Here is a 14,836-nt window from a genome sequence, read left to right as displayed (position 1 = left end):
CCAGTCTGTCGATAGCCTCTGGCTAGAGTTCTGCAACAGCCAGGCTAGAGAGAAAGGGATAGACATTAAAACCATATCCCGTCCTGAACTCATGGTGATCACGTTTACTGTCACCAGACTTTGCGGGAGTGCCGCATTACATATTGCCACCAGATCCCAGATGCGGATGGCAATTGACTGCTTTCGAGGCACCATCTTCAACTGGTGCGATGCTGTGTTGGCCAATGTAAAAGGCCAACTGACCAGGGCCAAGAACGGACAACTGAAGACCTTTGGTTATGGGGCTTTGGTCTAGAGAGGGTTATAATGTTGATCCCGCAGCACCTTACTGTTGGAGTTAGGCTTCCTCGAGAGCCCAAACTGATGCGATGGGTTGCAGTTATAGCCTGTCATCCGGACGAGGGGACAAAGGTTGTTTGATTCAAACCTGAGTATTTCCAATGGTTGGAAAACTAGGTTTTTTCAATTCAAGACTTCCCTTACGCTGGGGTAGATTTTCGTGGTGACCCAGACATGGCTCTTCCACCAGGAGAGCAATGGGATGACTCAGGTAAAATCATTTTCAACATTTTCCTATTTTAAATTTTTTTTTTAATTTTTCTATTGTCCCAAAACTGATAGTAAAAGTTTCAAATGCAGATGTGGGTCCACAGTGACCAGCCGCTCTCTGGCCTTACGAGAGGAAACAACCAGTTGCAACCGCGCCAGGCCCACAGGACGAATCAGCAGAGACTTTGGCCGAGTTGGAGAGTCATCTAGAGCGCTTGACAGGAGGTATTCCGAAGACCAGCATAGATGACATTCCTCGTCAACTTCAGCGCTATGTGATTGGGGTCCCAGGACCTTTTAGGAGGTTCCTTTGCAAGGTGGCCCGTGTAGTGGTTTCTTATCGAGATCATCACCAATGATAGGATGATCGCCTATTGTAGGCACATATGACATTTTTGCTTTTTGTACTTATCATTTTTGCCGATCATAAGGTGTTTTTCAACCTATGATCGAGGACGATGTATTTTTTGACACACTCCTATATATATATCACTATTACTAGCTTATCTTGTAAATCATGTTATGGAATGGTTTTAAATTTACATGTATGATTATTGCAAATGTCTACTTAACATTCGAGAAGAAATTGCATCTGCTTATTTAAAGATCTTGGAATATGCTGATATTAAATATAATCAAATTCACGTTCCAAGAGACGCACTCTCAAAAATAATCTTAATAATGCTGGATTTCTAATGGCATACACTCTATTAAGCTGTAATACAACGAGTTCAGAATCTCACCTCACTATCAAACTCCGAATCCCAAATGAAATAGATTCAGATAATAACTCAATCACTGCACTATACTCGACAATGTTGTACCGAGGCTTACCCCATGCATAGATACCAACTCGTCAGAGGGCGAATAGATAACCCAAGCTACGGAAGAAATGTTTCCTGTATTACGACAAGCACCATCAGCGAAACCAATGTATGTTTGGAGAGGCATCGACATCTGCAATACCAAGAGTAAAACCAAGATAAGCAGGAATGATGACGAAAAACACTCTCTAAGCTAAGCACACTTTTTAAACTAAAACACACCAGCTAGAAAGAAAAACTATCCTAACTAAAAATCTCCATACCCATTCTTCAAGCATAATACCTCTTCAGGTAAAGACCATTTCTGGGTTTACCTAAAGAGTCCCCATCAAAGTCTACCAATTCATAGCCCCTTTTTGATAGCTTTCGCTTGACAACATAGGGACCATGCTACATAGGAACAAATTTTCCAGCGCCTAATTTACCATTAGCTTGATCGTAAACTAAGACTAGATCTCCTTCCGAAAAATTTTGAGGGGTCACATTTCGATCATACTGAGCTTTCATACATTTTGCTTGAGTTTCGATCGCTAATGCAGCATCACGTCGATTCTTATCTAATTGAGCCAAGTATAACAAACGCTTTTCCTCTTCGGAAGTAGCTGGAAGTAACTCGATGGCCATTTGCAATGATGGGATTTCACATTCAATGGGTAACACAACTTCCAGACCATAAACTAGTTGGAAAGGAGTGAACCCTGTTGATGTTTTTATTGAGGTTCGATATGCCCAAAGTGCTGAAAATAGCATGTTATGCCAATTTTATCAATGAATCCCAATGATTCATCGGATCATGATGACTAAAACTTTTTTGACGGATTCAACCAGACCATTAGCTTGTGGATAATAAGGAGTTGAACTATCGTGACGCAAACCAAGCTGGCCTGTAAGTTCGGTCATCGTAACGTTTCAAAAATGACGCCCATGATCAGTGATAATCGCTTGTGGGACATCAAACCTAGCAATTATATGATTGAAAACGGAAATTGCAGCTATCTTGCCATCTGCCTCAAATGTAGGCATCGCCTCGGCCCACTTGGTAAAATAATCTACCACAAGGATGATATACTCATGCCCCCCGGCTGAGTGAGGGTTACATGTAATAAAATCGATACCCCATTTGGCAAAAGGACCAACGGAAATTATAGGGTGGAGAGGAGAAGGTGGAGCGTGTTATCACTCAGGTTGTCCTTAAAGCTCCTTAAAGGATACGGCCGAGGTAACCACAAACCAATCTTTGGACTGCAGGTCCTAGCCTACCTGCAATTAGAGAGGGCTCTCTCTTTATAATTTAGCTTTGTTTTGGGTTGATTTTAGGCTAGTTATGATTTTCTTGGGTTTTGTTTTGATTTTGGTGGGATGGAGGATTCTTTCAAACAGAGTTGGGATGCATGGTGTGAGAAGTTCAAACCATTGGGCATGGAGTCGTGGATTAGGCTTGCGGTTGCGTTTTCTTGGTCACAAGAGGAATACAGAGCAGGATAGCTACACATAAAACAATATCAAGCTGGAATAAGGATGGAATGAAGGTCAGTGAATGAAAGGCAACTAAGTAGCTCTCATTATGCTAACAGAGGGAAGGTGAATGAACATTTATATAGGAGCAATCAAGGATTCCTAAACAACATTCATATATGAAGGAACTAGCGTAAATATGAGGAAATCTGTATTCATATTCAGGACTAATTCAGAGGAAAACATAGATAAATCACAGAAATTGAGAACAGAATACAACTAAGTGAGCTCTGAACTATTCTTTCTTTCTGCTATTTAGACAGTGAAACAATGATGGCATAAAACATATAAACTGTAAACAGAGATAAGAAACACTTATTGGGCTATGTAGAAGCGTTAGGATTCCATAGTCACTCTTCAGTCATTAAAACACAACAGTCAGTTCATCTCCCAAACATTCCAGCGATCTTTGATTATAGAGACTCTCAGAAAATACAATGCAAGTCTAGAGAGGAAGTTATCGACCAACCAACCCTTAAAACAGTGCAGAGGGTGGTTTAAATAGAAAATATTTACAAACATCAAATCTGGGATAGATCTCCTCAAATAAATGCCTTTAACCTAATTTGTACAGAAGTAAATGGCAGAAATATCTATCTAACAGCTGCGCTGGGGTAACTGGAATCTCAAAATATCTATTACAGCAGATCTTAGGCAGATCTGAGGAAAATGAGTGCTTTAATCTATTTTATCTTGAAGTAAATGCTTAAAACATTTATCTAAGTGCTGCGCTGGGGCAGCTGCCTCAAAAATGGATCAAAAGAGTTCCTTGAGCCACACGTTGTCCTCTATGTGATTACTGTGCATTTAAGGAAGCAGCGTTGCTCCAAAAATATGACTGGGAACAATGTCTCTGCAATAACTCTGCCTTGAAAGCCGTCATCTATGCCTTTAGGTGGCTTTAAAGCAACAAAAGAAGTGTTGGTGAGCCTTAATGGCCGAATGATGCTTTGTTGCTTTTGTTGGGCTTGCTTTGCTTTCATCTGCTTTGAAAAACTGGACTGATACTCTTTGCCGCATCCTGATACACTTTGGCACTGAATCTGGGCCTTTTCTCACCTCAGAATGCCTTTGAACTATCCAATCACCCATTTATGGCCGCCGCTCAGCCTTTTTCCGCCTTTGGAGTCGTTATCAGCCCTTGCCGATCAACGAATGCCTAAAAAAATGGTAAAAAATTGCAATCTGGATGACTAGAGGATCATTGGAGGACCGCCGATGTGAAAACCCTGCATTTTAGAAGTATTTTGGGCCTGGAGCGATTTGAAAATGGCTGAGGAAAGCATCGTTCCTTTGTAATTGGGCGGGTGCAGGCACCGCATGATTAAATCTTTGAAAAAAGCCTATTTCATTAAACAGGCGGAAAAGCCTTAAAAACTGCAAAATTGATCTCTGCCGCAACACTATTCATTTCTTTAAATCGTGGCCATTGGATCCGACGCGGGCTGATCCAACGGCCCAGATCATATCGCTATATCGCATCAGGGAGGACCATGGGGTGGCACATAAACCATCGTTGAAATGCGCGGACCCGATGTGCTATAGGCCCTTCCTTTTATTTGGAATCGCGTCCGGCCCATCGGCAATGTCATATCGGCAGACTTTCAAAATCAATATGCGGACCCGAAATCCCTTAAAACTGCCCTTTATAACTTTTCAGCTCCAGAATATCGGAGCTTTCCCATTTCACTGTACAAAGGCCTCCTTTCGGACCCGATAACTTTATATGCTGCATTTTATTAATACTTCGGCTCCGGAATAAGAAATGCTATATATGGGGCCGCGACTTAATAAAGACCATTGATCTGAGGGCCCGAATGGGCGGCCGCGATTAAATCCGCATTTCGCTATCGACGGGGACATGGGGCAGGACTTTATATTATTGCGATCGCCGAAATGGGAGATCGCCGAAAAGATCTGGGCCGTTGATCTGAGCGGGGGCGATGGACGGCTGTGATGCGATATTGTTGAAAAATGCGGGTTTTTATGTTATAACTTAAGTTTTATAAAAAACTTGAGTTTAAACGACAAAACAAAAAGGGGAGTTGCGATAAAAAAGAATATATACAGGATATATGGGAAAATATAATGGAGGAAGCCTCCGATAGCGATATTGCATCGGGGCAAAAAGGAATGGGGGCATATATATATGGGCCAGCACTGTTATTACCTCCGACAACGATATTGCGTCGCGGGGGGGGGGGAAATCCATCGGAGGAGGGTTTATATGTATAGAAGGGGGCTATAAAGCATCGGAAGGGTTTTTTGCCTTTGAAGAAAGGTAAAATGAAATCGGAGGAAGGTTGTTAATGCATCGGAAGGGTTTTTTACCTTTGAAGAAAGGTAAAATGAAATCGGAGGAAGGTTGTTAATGCATCAGAAGGGGTCCGAAGCATGGCGAGAGGGTTTTGAGCCTTTGAAAGAAGGTTAAAACATGGATAATGGAGGGTTTGCATAAGATGGAAGGAGGGATTTTATGCATAGGAAGGGGTCCTAATGCATTTGGAAGATGGTTTGAGGGGGGAAGTGAGGGCTCTTGCTCAGTTTCAGGTAAACTTAGCAATTCCCAAATGTACTTATGGTTATTTTTCAACCAGGGGGAGGGGATAAGTATATAAGGGAGTTATTAACATAGTTTTAGTAGGGGAAGGGGAAAAAGATAGGGAGCTACATAGTAAAGTGAATAGTTAACATGACAAATGATCAGAGAGCGCTAAGTATGCAGATATTAGGCTATTAAGGGGGAAAATGATCATAGAAGTAGTATGGACATTACTTGAGTGAAGCAGATCTTCACCAAGGTAAATGATATGGAGAATGACGAAACTAAGAGGTACCAAGCAGATCTTGACCTCTTTTAGGGGAAGTTAGTGAGTGATTTGGGAAAGAGGGAGAAGGGGAAGTTAGACATGCATTTTTTGAAGTCCTCCAACTGAAAAATCACCTTCAACTTGTGATATGATAGATATAACACTTGACAATATGAAATGGATCACAAGCCATGATTCTACAACCACAAAGCTACCTACGCGGCCTATTCATCTAGCATTTTCTCTTCTTTTTGGTTTGGGTGCACTTGAACTAGCATACCCAGCTTTTTGTTCTTTTCTTCTTGCTGTCCTCCTATCTACAACTACACTTATTGCATCCAGGGGCTCAGATTAAGCTGTTGAGCACCCTTGTTTCTCTACCTATCTACAAATCTGCCAAGATTAAACAGTTTGGACAGATGTTCATTCTCTATATTCTACAATAGGAAATTGAAACCTAGGGAGGCCAAGATTAAGCTGTTTGGACCTCCCTATTCTTGAAATCTGATCAAAATGGATCACTTATCAAAACTGGAACACAGCAGTGGCACTTAGATTAGCATACTTTCAAGGACAGTTCTTTGGTGATCTGTAGCAAATATGGAGCATTGCAGCATGCATAGTACAACATATTTGGTATGTAAAAATGTCGATCATGAAAGATGATTAACCTGCTGCAGCAGGAGGCTAATAGTGGCTCCACTTGGGGATGGATTTTCCTTGTGACAAGCCAAGAACAGTAGGTCAGAATGCCTTGATCCTCTGTAGTTGCTGTTAATTGAAAATTTCTTCTGTGCTAACTACTGAATGACTAGAACTTTAACTTCTGAATGCAGCACTCCTCCTTAACTGAAACACTGTGAAAAATAAAGCATCGCCTACTTTCTTCTGTGTGCTTGACATTGCATACACTTTTGCTTGAGAACTGTCTTGTGAAATAAACACAAAAAAGGGAATAAAACTAGAGCTCTTCTTTTCTTGTCTTTGAAAGGGTGCTGAAATAAACTGCAAAATATCCTTTCTTTTTGATACTGTTGACTTGAAGACTACAAGCTGCAAACAGCTTCTCTTTAACATAAATCACTGTGATATGATAGCACTTCTCTTGCTGAGATTACTGCAGAGACAGAGATTAAAAATAGAGGACTTGCATCGGCTGTGTCTTCGCAAACTTTGTTGCTGCTCCTCTAACAATCAGACTGTTTATACAAAATAAAAACAAAAGTGCTGATATATACAAATATCAATGTACAAAGAGATATTTACAAAGCTGCGTTATGTTCAACAAAAGGGATCATGATAATGCTTCAGCATACGGCCATTTACAGGGCCTTCTTCAGCAGTGCTGCCCTCTACAGATTTGAGGAAATATGTGTTATTTCCCTGAACAGCAGAAATAACAAATGGCCCTCTCCAAAGGAAATCGAATTTTGCATGTTTTCCCTTGTCTTCTCTTCGTGAGTCCCACCTTAGAACTTTGTTGCCAACACAGAAATTCTCAGCCTTAGTCCTCTTATCAAACATCCTTTTGAGCTTTTCTTGCATAATTTGAGCTCTGTCATAGACTTGCTCTCTTGTCTGCTGCAAATGAATTGTTTGGTTTATCCTCCTTTGTATATCATTTGGCTCGGCTTGAACCTCCTACAACAGCTTGATAACAGGAATGCCTAAAGAAGATGGAAATCTGGCCTCCATGCCATATACTAGCTCATAAGGGCTCATCCCAATGGATTTCTTGGTTGACAATTTGTCTGCCCATAGGGCATTTGTGAGCCTTCTATACCAGTTCTTCTTGTTTTCTTCTAAGATCTTCTTGATAATACTGATCAGGCTCTTGTTAGATGACTCGGCTAAGCCATTGCCTTGAGGGTAATAGGCCGTGGAATGGCCTAAAGTGATACAGAATTTATGGCAAAAATTGATCATCTTTTTGGATTTGAAAGCAGCGGCACTGTCAGTGATGATCTTCTCAGGGCAGCCAAATCTAGAAAGGATATTGCACTCAAGGAATTGGATAATGGTGGTGTCATTGGCCTGCCTGCATGGAATGGCTTCAATCCACTTGGTGAAATAGTCGGTGGCAGTTAGAATCCACTTATGCTGGCCTGAGGAAGAGGGATGGATTTCTCCAATGAAGTCAAGACCCCATTGTTGAAAAGGCTTTTCGGTTGAGATGGGTTTCAGAGGCAAGGGGAGCAACTTTCTTTTGCCCTCAAAGATTTGGCATTTGTGACATGAGATAGAAAACTTCTTTACATCTGCAAACAAAAAGGGCCAATAGAAACCAGCCCTTAAAATTTTATCAGCAGTGGACTTCCAATATAGATGTCCTCCACAGTCCCCTGCATGGAATTCTTTCATGACATTATTAGTTTCATTCATGGTCAAACAATTAAGCAATATGCCTTCATGATTCTTCCAAAATAAAGCACCATCTAAGACAAAAAATTTCAAAGCCTTCATTCTTAAAAATCTCTTCTTGGTCCTGGACAATCCTGGGGGAGCACACAGGTTTAACAATACAAAGAAAATATCAGCATACCATGGGGATTGCAAAAAGGTGTCACTGATCTGTGGAGTCGCCAGCTCCTGTTCATTGTCCAGTTGGTTGATGTCTAAGGCTTGAAAGTTTGTTTCGGACATCAGTTTGGCTAAACCTTGTCCCTTTATTAGCTTGGTTGGTTTTATTTCTATGTCATACTCAAGAATGTTAGCAATCCACTTGCCTCTTTTGCCTTCTAATCCTTCTTATGTTAATATGTCTTTTAAAACAACATTTGGGACATAGGCAATCACGTGTGAATATAAAATGTAAATTTTGAAGTCTTTGATTGCTTTAACAAGGGCATAGGCCTGCTTCTCCATGATTTGGTACTTCAGGGGTGCATCTCTTAAGGCTTGGCTGAAAAAAGCAATTGGCTTTTCATTTCCTTGGTCATCCTTTTGCAATAGGACAACAGCTATGGTATTATCAGATGCAAATGAAAATATGATAAAGTCCCTATCAAATTGAGGACTTGTGAGGACTGGGGCTTGAGTTAAGGCAACTTTGATACTTTCAAATGCTTGCTTGGTTTTAAGAGACCATTTTACCTTGGCATCCTTCTTTAACATGTTGCTCAATAGTCTTATCAGCTCGGCTAGATTTGGGATAAATCTCCTTAGGAAATTGATCTTTCCTAGGAATGCTTGTAGCTCTTTTATGTTTCTTGGATACGAGATTTGGAGAATGGCTTGGATCCTTTCCGGATCAATTCTAATCCCGTCTTTTGAAATGATATGTCCAAGTAATTTGCCTTCTTCAAGGCCAAATAAAGATTTCTTGGGGTTCAAGGAAATGCCATATTTCCTACATGTTAGGAACACTTGTCTCAAATGTCTTAGGTGCTCTTGATCAGATTTGGAGAAAGGGGTAAGATCATCAAGGTAGGCAACTAGGAAATCATGGGTTTCCTTGGCAAATGCAATGTCCATGGCCCTTTGAAAGGTGGCACCTGCGTTCTTTAAGCCGAAAGGCATTTTAACATACTTAAATGTTCCCCACGGTGTGGTAAAGGCTGTCTTATCTTGGTCATCTGGGTGAACCAGTATTTGATTAAAACCTGAAAAGCCATCCAGCAAAGAGATTCTAGATGACCCCACTACTCTTTGTAGGATGTGGTCCATCTTGGGCAATGGGTAGTGGTCTTTAAGGGAGACTTGGTTTAAGTTTCTCAAATCTACACAAAGCCTAATCTCACCTGTTTTCTTTCTTGTGGGAACAAGATTGGATACCCATTCAGAAAATCTAATGGGTGCTATGATACCTGCTTCAAACATTCCTTGCACTTCTGTCTCAATCAAAGGGAGAAGCACAGGATTGATTCTCCTCAGTTTCTGTTTGAAGGGCTTTTGATTTGGCTTTAAGGGAATGGTATGTTGAATAATTGAGGTGTCATAGGACTTCAAGTCCTCATAACTCCAAGCAAATACATCTTGGAATTCTTTGAACAAATCCACGTACTTGGGCTCTTGATCAGCTGGTAAATTTTTGGACAGTTTGATCATTTTCGGGTTCTCTGCTGTCCCAATGTTATGTTCTTCTATCTCAGTGTTTATGGGTTGCAATTTTGGTTTTCTGGGGACATCATTTGCATCAAACATGTCTTCTAGTGGAGTGAGGCCAACCAGGAGAAAATTTTCCTTTAGATCAATGATTTCGGCCTTTGTTTTGGCTATTTCCTCCAAATGCATCTATTTCAGCTCTTTTATGTTTTCTTCATCAAAGGCGGTTGGCTGTAGCAATTTTCTAGTTGTTTCAGCTGTTATAGTTTGCTGGATTTGGTTTATTGCTTGCAGTGGATCATCCATAGCATCCATATCAATGTTTAGGCCTGAAAACTCTTGTTGTAAGGTAAGAAAATTGTTGATTTGAGCATCATCCTCAAACACTTGCCAATCTTTAACATTGTTAGGGACAGCAGGCCTGTTTTTTATCTCAGCAGTAAAGTGGTGATTGGGCTCAAAAGGAAGCTTGCAAGTGCTAGCAAAAGTAGCTAGGCTGTGAGAATGCATGTTATTGCTTCTAGAAATCTTAGCAAGTTTGGATTCAGTGAAGGTATCAAGTATTGCAGTGGCAGCAGTCCTATAAGCTCTTAGCCTTCTATCATTGGTAACAAAGTTGCCTTTCATTTGTTGGATTACTAGGTCTGAGTCACCTAGAATGGAAACTTTGGCAGCTCCTAAAGCTTTGAGCAGCTTAAGGCCTAAGAGGAGTGCCTCATACTCAGCCATGTTGTTGGTGCATTTGAAATTCAGTCTATAAGCATGACCCTCTACATGGTTGTTATGTGTATTGTGAATCCATATTCCTGCCCCTGCTCCTAACCTATTAACAGAGCCATAAAACTCTAAATACCATGTGATTTCTTGCTTGTGGTTAGTATTAAGAGTTTCAGTCATTTTAGGATTGGGCAGACCCGAGTCTTGTGTTTCGGGAGGTTTTTCCTGCGTGCTGGTTGCATTGGCTGTTGTGACAGTTTCCTGGGTATGAGCAACCGATTCTTGATTGATGCATGTTTCTTGTTCTAAAGGCAAAGGCCTCTCAATAGTTGGAGAACTTGTTTCATCATTAAACAAAATAAAAGAGTCCATATTAGAATGGATTGAATAGATAGGAAAATTCTGGGGCTTTTCCTCACTACTTACCACATACTTCATCAGTGTTTCTCTATACAGTCTCTTTGGTTGCCCAAAGACTGAAATAGTGGCATAGGAGAGGTCTAATTGGAGAGATCCTTGGAGTTTTGCCCCCCAAGATCTTGACAACAGCATGCCATACTTTGGTGGAATGTCAGCAACCACCACATCCATGAGGATTGTCTTGTTTGGGTATTGGACTAAGGAGACACACAAGTCTTTGATGAGGCCTAAACATTTGACTTGACTTGAGTCAAAGGAGAATAGATCTTTGTATGGTCTTGTTACATCAAGGTTTAGCTTCTCCATTACAGCTTTGGGCATAAGGTTGTGTGAGGCACCTGAGTCAAACATTGCATTATGTAAAACTTTATCATGTATGTGCAGACTGGCATAAAAGGGTAGAACAGCTCCATGTGCTAATTTGCCATCAACTTCTGGACCAAAAAGCAACTCAGGTGTATCATCTAAAACATTCACATCATCCCTGACCTCTGGCATTTGCAGTGATCTTTGGATTTTTTGCCTATACACATCATGCTTTGCAAGTTCAGATAAAGGGATGGAAATCTTAAGTTTGCTTATTTCTGCTTCTAAGTTGAATGGTTTCTCCAATGGAATCTTTGTGTTGGTAATAGCAAATTTCCCCTTTTCAAGTGTATTTTCTGCGTTTTCCTCTTGATTATCAGTGTTATGGTGAGTGATACCTTGCGGTATTTCTATGTTGGGAAGGCTTTTAGGAGTGTTGTTCAAGTTCTCTTTCGAGGAAGAAGGTGGCAAAGGCTAATCAACAGAAGGTTGTATGTCTGTTATGTCCTCTACAGTCACTTGGTGAGGGTTTGGGATAGTTATATCAGCTGTTTCTGTTATAATAGCCTTGCCTCTAATCTGGTTGGGCTGTTTGCCCTCCTTTGGTTTAACTTTTTCGGGCACATCTATGGTTCTTGTCCTCAGCTTATACTGTTTGTGGACTTCATAAATAGCTGAATCATAACCTTGTTTAAAGTCAAAAGACTCACCAGAGTTAGTCTGAAATTGATTTATCTCATGGTCATCTTAGTCTTGTTGAGTTAGGAAATTTTGTTGCTCACCCTTCAAATCCACCAAGTTCATGTGAGTGTCTTCTATGGGTTCATTAGAAGTGGATGCCTCTGCGTAGTTTTCTTGAAAAGGAGGTCTTATATCATGGTCTGGGCTAGACCTACCAGCGTTTGGATTTTGATTTTTCCTGAAATTCGGGTTCCTGACAGTGTTAGCTTGCTGCCCGTCCCATGATGATTTCCTCTCAACACTCTCTACTCTGTCTCCCAGCCTGTGCATGCCATTGATAATAGCATCTAGCTTTTGATCTAAGGCTGAGGGCTCTTCCTTGAAGGTGGTTCTTCTCTCAGTTCTAGCTCTGTTTCTTTTGGCAATTAAATTTGCCTCCACCGTGACAGCCACGTTTTTCATGTCTGCAAGGCTGTTAGGGGCTCTTTCTTTTAATTGGTAGGCCATATCTGGGTCGAATCCATCAGGGAATTTATATAAGGCAAGGTCAGGTGGGGGCCTTAAGTTTTGTGGGATAGCATTATAAACGCTATTGAACCTTGCACAATAGTCCAAGACTGTTTCTTGCGGACCTCTTTTGATTGTATCATATTCAGCTAGTATGTGCAAGGGGTCTTTCTTTTTCTCCCATCTGTTGATAAATGACTGGTATAAGGCTTCTGGGTCTGCTATGGAATTGGCTGGGAGTGCTCTAAACCAAGTCCTGACATCGCCTGTCAAACTTTGGACAAAAATCTTCATTCTCACACCATCATCGTCAATCTCATAGCTTTCAAAGTAATCCTGCATTTTCTTTGTATGCTGAAGGGTTGTGCAAGCACTTGTGCCATCAAAATATGTGATTTTAGTTTGGTAATCCTGAGGCATAGCCCCGGGATTTGCAGGCAGCTGTAAAGGTGCATATCTGTTAGCCATATTCACAGGGATAAGAGGGACAATAGGAACAACTGGGATAATAGGAGTAGTAGTGGTAGTATGTGCAGTGAATGGAGGTGTGGAAGGAGTGCTTTGAGAGGTGGATGAAGAACAAGGGGAACTAGGGGTTGAACGAAATAAAACTTTGACAGGGGTTGGGCCACAGTTTGGCTGAACTATCACAGGAGTAGAATCAGCAAAATCCTCCTTTAGTTCTAATTTCTTGAGATTTCTTTGGATCAAATTCGGATTTTCAAAGGCAGCTGTGGGATTTGGGTCTGGATTTGACCTTGTATAACGTGAATTCTTCCTGGGAGCCAGCTTCTAGCTTGTTTTTTGGGGATTTTTCTAAGAATATAAGGGCTAGAAAGAAACTTTTGAAGGTCTGGTTCCTTTCCAGTGGAGCTTTCCAACTTTATTTGTGAAATTAACTAAGGATGTTCCCCAGTGGAGTCTTCTTACCTTCTTTGTGAAACTTTATGAAATTATCTGAGGAAAGTCCCCAGCGGAGTCACCATTATGTTATCACTCAGGTTGTCCTTAAATCTCCTTAAAGGATACGGCCAAGGTAACCACAAACCAATCTTCGGACTGCAGGTCCTAGCCTACCTGCAATCAGAGAGGGCTTTCTCTTTATAATTTAGATTTGTTTTGGGTTGATTTAAGGCTAGTTATGATTTTCTTGGGTTTTGTTTTGATTTTGGTGGGATGGAGGATTCTTTCAAACAGAGTTGGGATGCATAGTGTGAGAAGTTCAAACCATTGGGCATGGAGTCGTGGATTAGGCTTGCTGTTGCGTTTTCTTGGTCACAAGAGGAATACAGAGCAGGATAGCTACACATAAAACAATATCAAGCTGGAATAAGGATGGAATGAAGGTCAGTGAATGAAAGGCAACTAAGTAGCTCTCATTATGCTAACAGAGGGAAGGTGAATGAACATTTATATAGGAGAAATCAAGGATTCCTAAACAACATTCATATATGAAGGAACTAGAGTAAATATGAGGAAACCTGTATTCATATTCAGGACTAATTCAGAGGAAAACATAGATAAATCACAGAAATTGAGAACAGAATACAACTAAGTGAGCTTTGAACTATTCTTTCTTTCTTCTATTTAGATAGTGAAACACTGATGGCATAAAACATATAAACTGTAAACAGAGATAAGAAACACTTGTTGGGCTATGTAGAAGCGTTAGGATTCCATAGTCACTCTTCAGTCATTAAAACACAACAGTCAGTTCATCTCCCAAACATTCTGTTAGCACTTGAGATTTCACCCTAGGCTGAGGAAGGTAAACCTTCAAGGCAACATCAAACCATTTCACCTCGTAGCTAGCCCTACGGGGTATGAGAAGGCTCTCTCTGGTCAAACTCAAGGTATTTTCTCAATGGGGTGAGCAGACCAATTAGGATCAAAGATATTAGGCTAGTAAACTGATGAGGAGGGTTGATTTAAAGTTTTTTGAGGTTTTTGGTGGCAATTGGAGGGAGTGCAATTCAGGGTGTGGGGATTGAGCTCAGTTTTTGCAGGTGGGTCTTTGGGGCAAGGAAGGAGTTTGTGCTGATGCCTTAAGCTGAGATGGATGATCAAGAAAGAAAGAGAGGGAGCTAAAGAGGGCAAACAATGACTTTGAATCCTCTTTAGACAGTGGAAAACATAAATATTAAACAAAATTGAAAGCTGAGCATGGCATGCATGAATTCAAACTTTATCACTTCTTTTGTTTAATTAGCAGCAATAGAATAAGAGATGGAACACATAAACACACTTACAATGACAAGTAGGAAACACACCATCAACACAATAATCCACAAGAATCCACAATGATGTCTGCAAAACCCTGGCCTTCCTTTTCCTCAAATTGCAGAGATACAAGTAAAATATACAATATAGCTTCTCCCTCAAGAGTCCAACCATGAAAATGAGCAAGAGAAGGCATAATATAGATCATCTAACTCCTTTCCCCACCTCTAGGGGTCGAGCTCA

Source organism: Pinus tabuliformis, chromosome 8 (assembly GCF_031772625.1).
Source record: "Pinus tabuliformis cultivar Carrire ecotype Pingquan chromosome 8, CPIR1, whole genome shotgun sequence".
NCBI classification, from domain to species: domain Eukaryota; kingdom Viridiplantae; phylum Streptophyta; class Pinopsida; order Pinales; family Pinaceae; genus Pinus; species Pinus tabuliformis.
Note: the sequence above shows the minus strand (reverse complement) of the source record.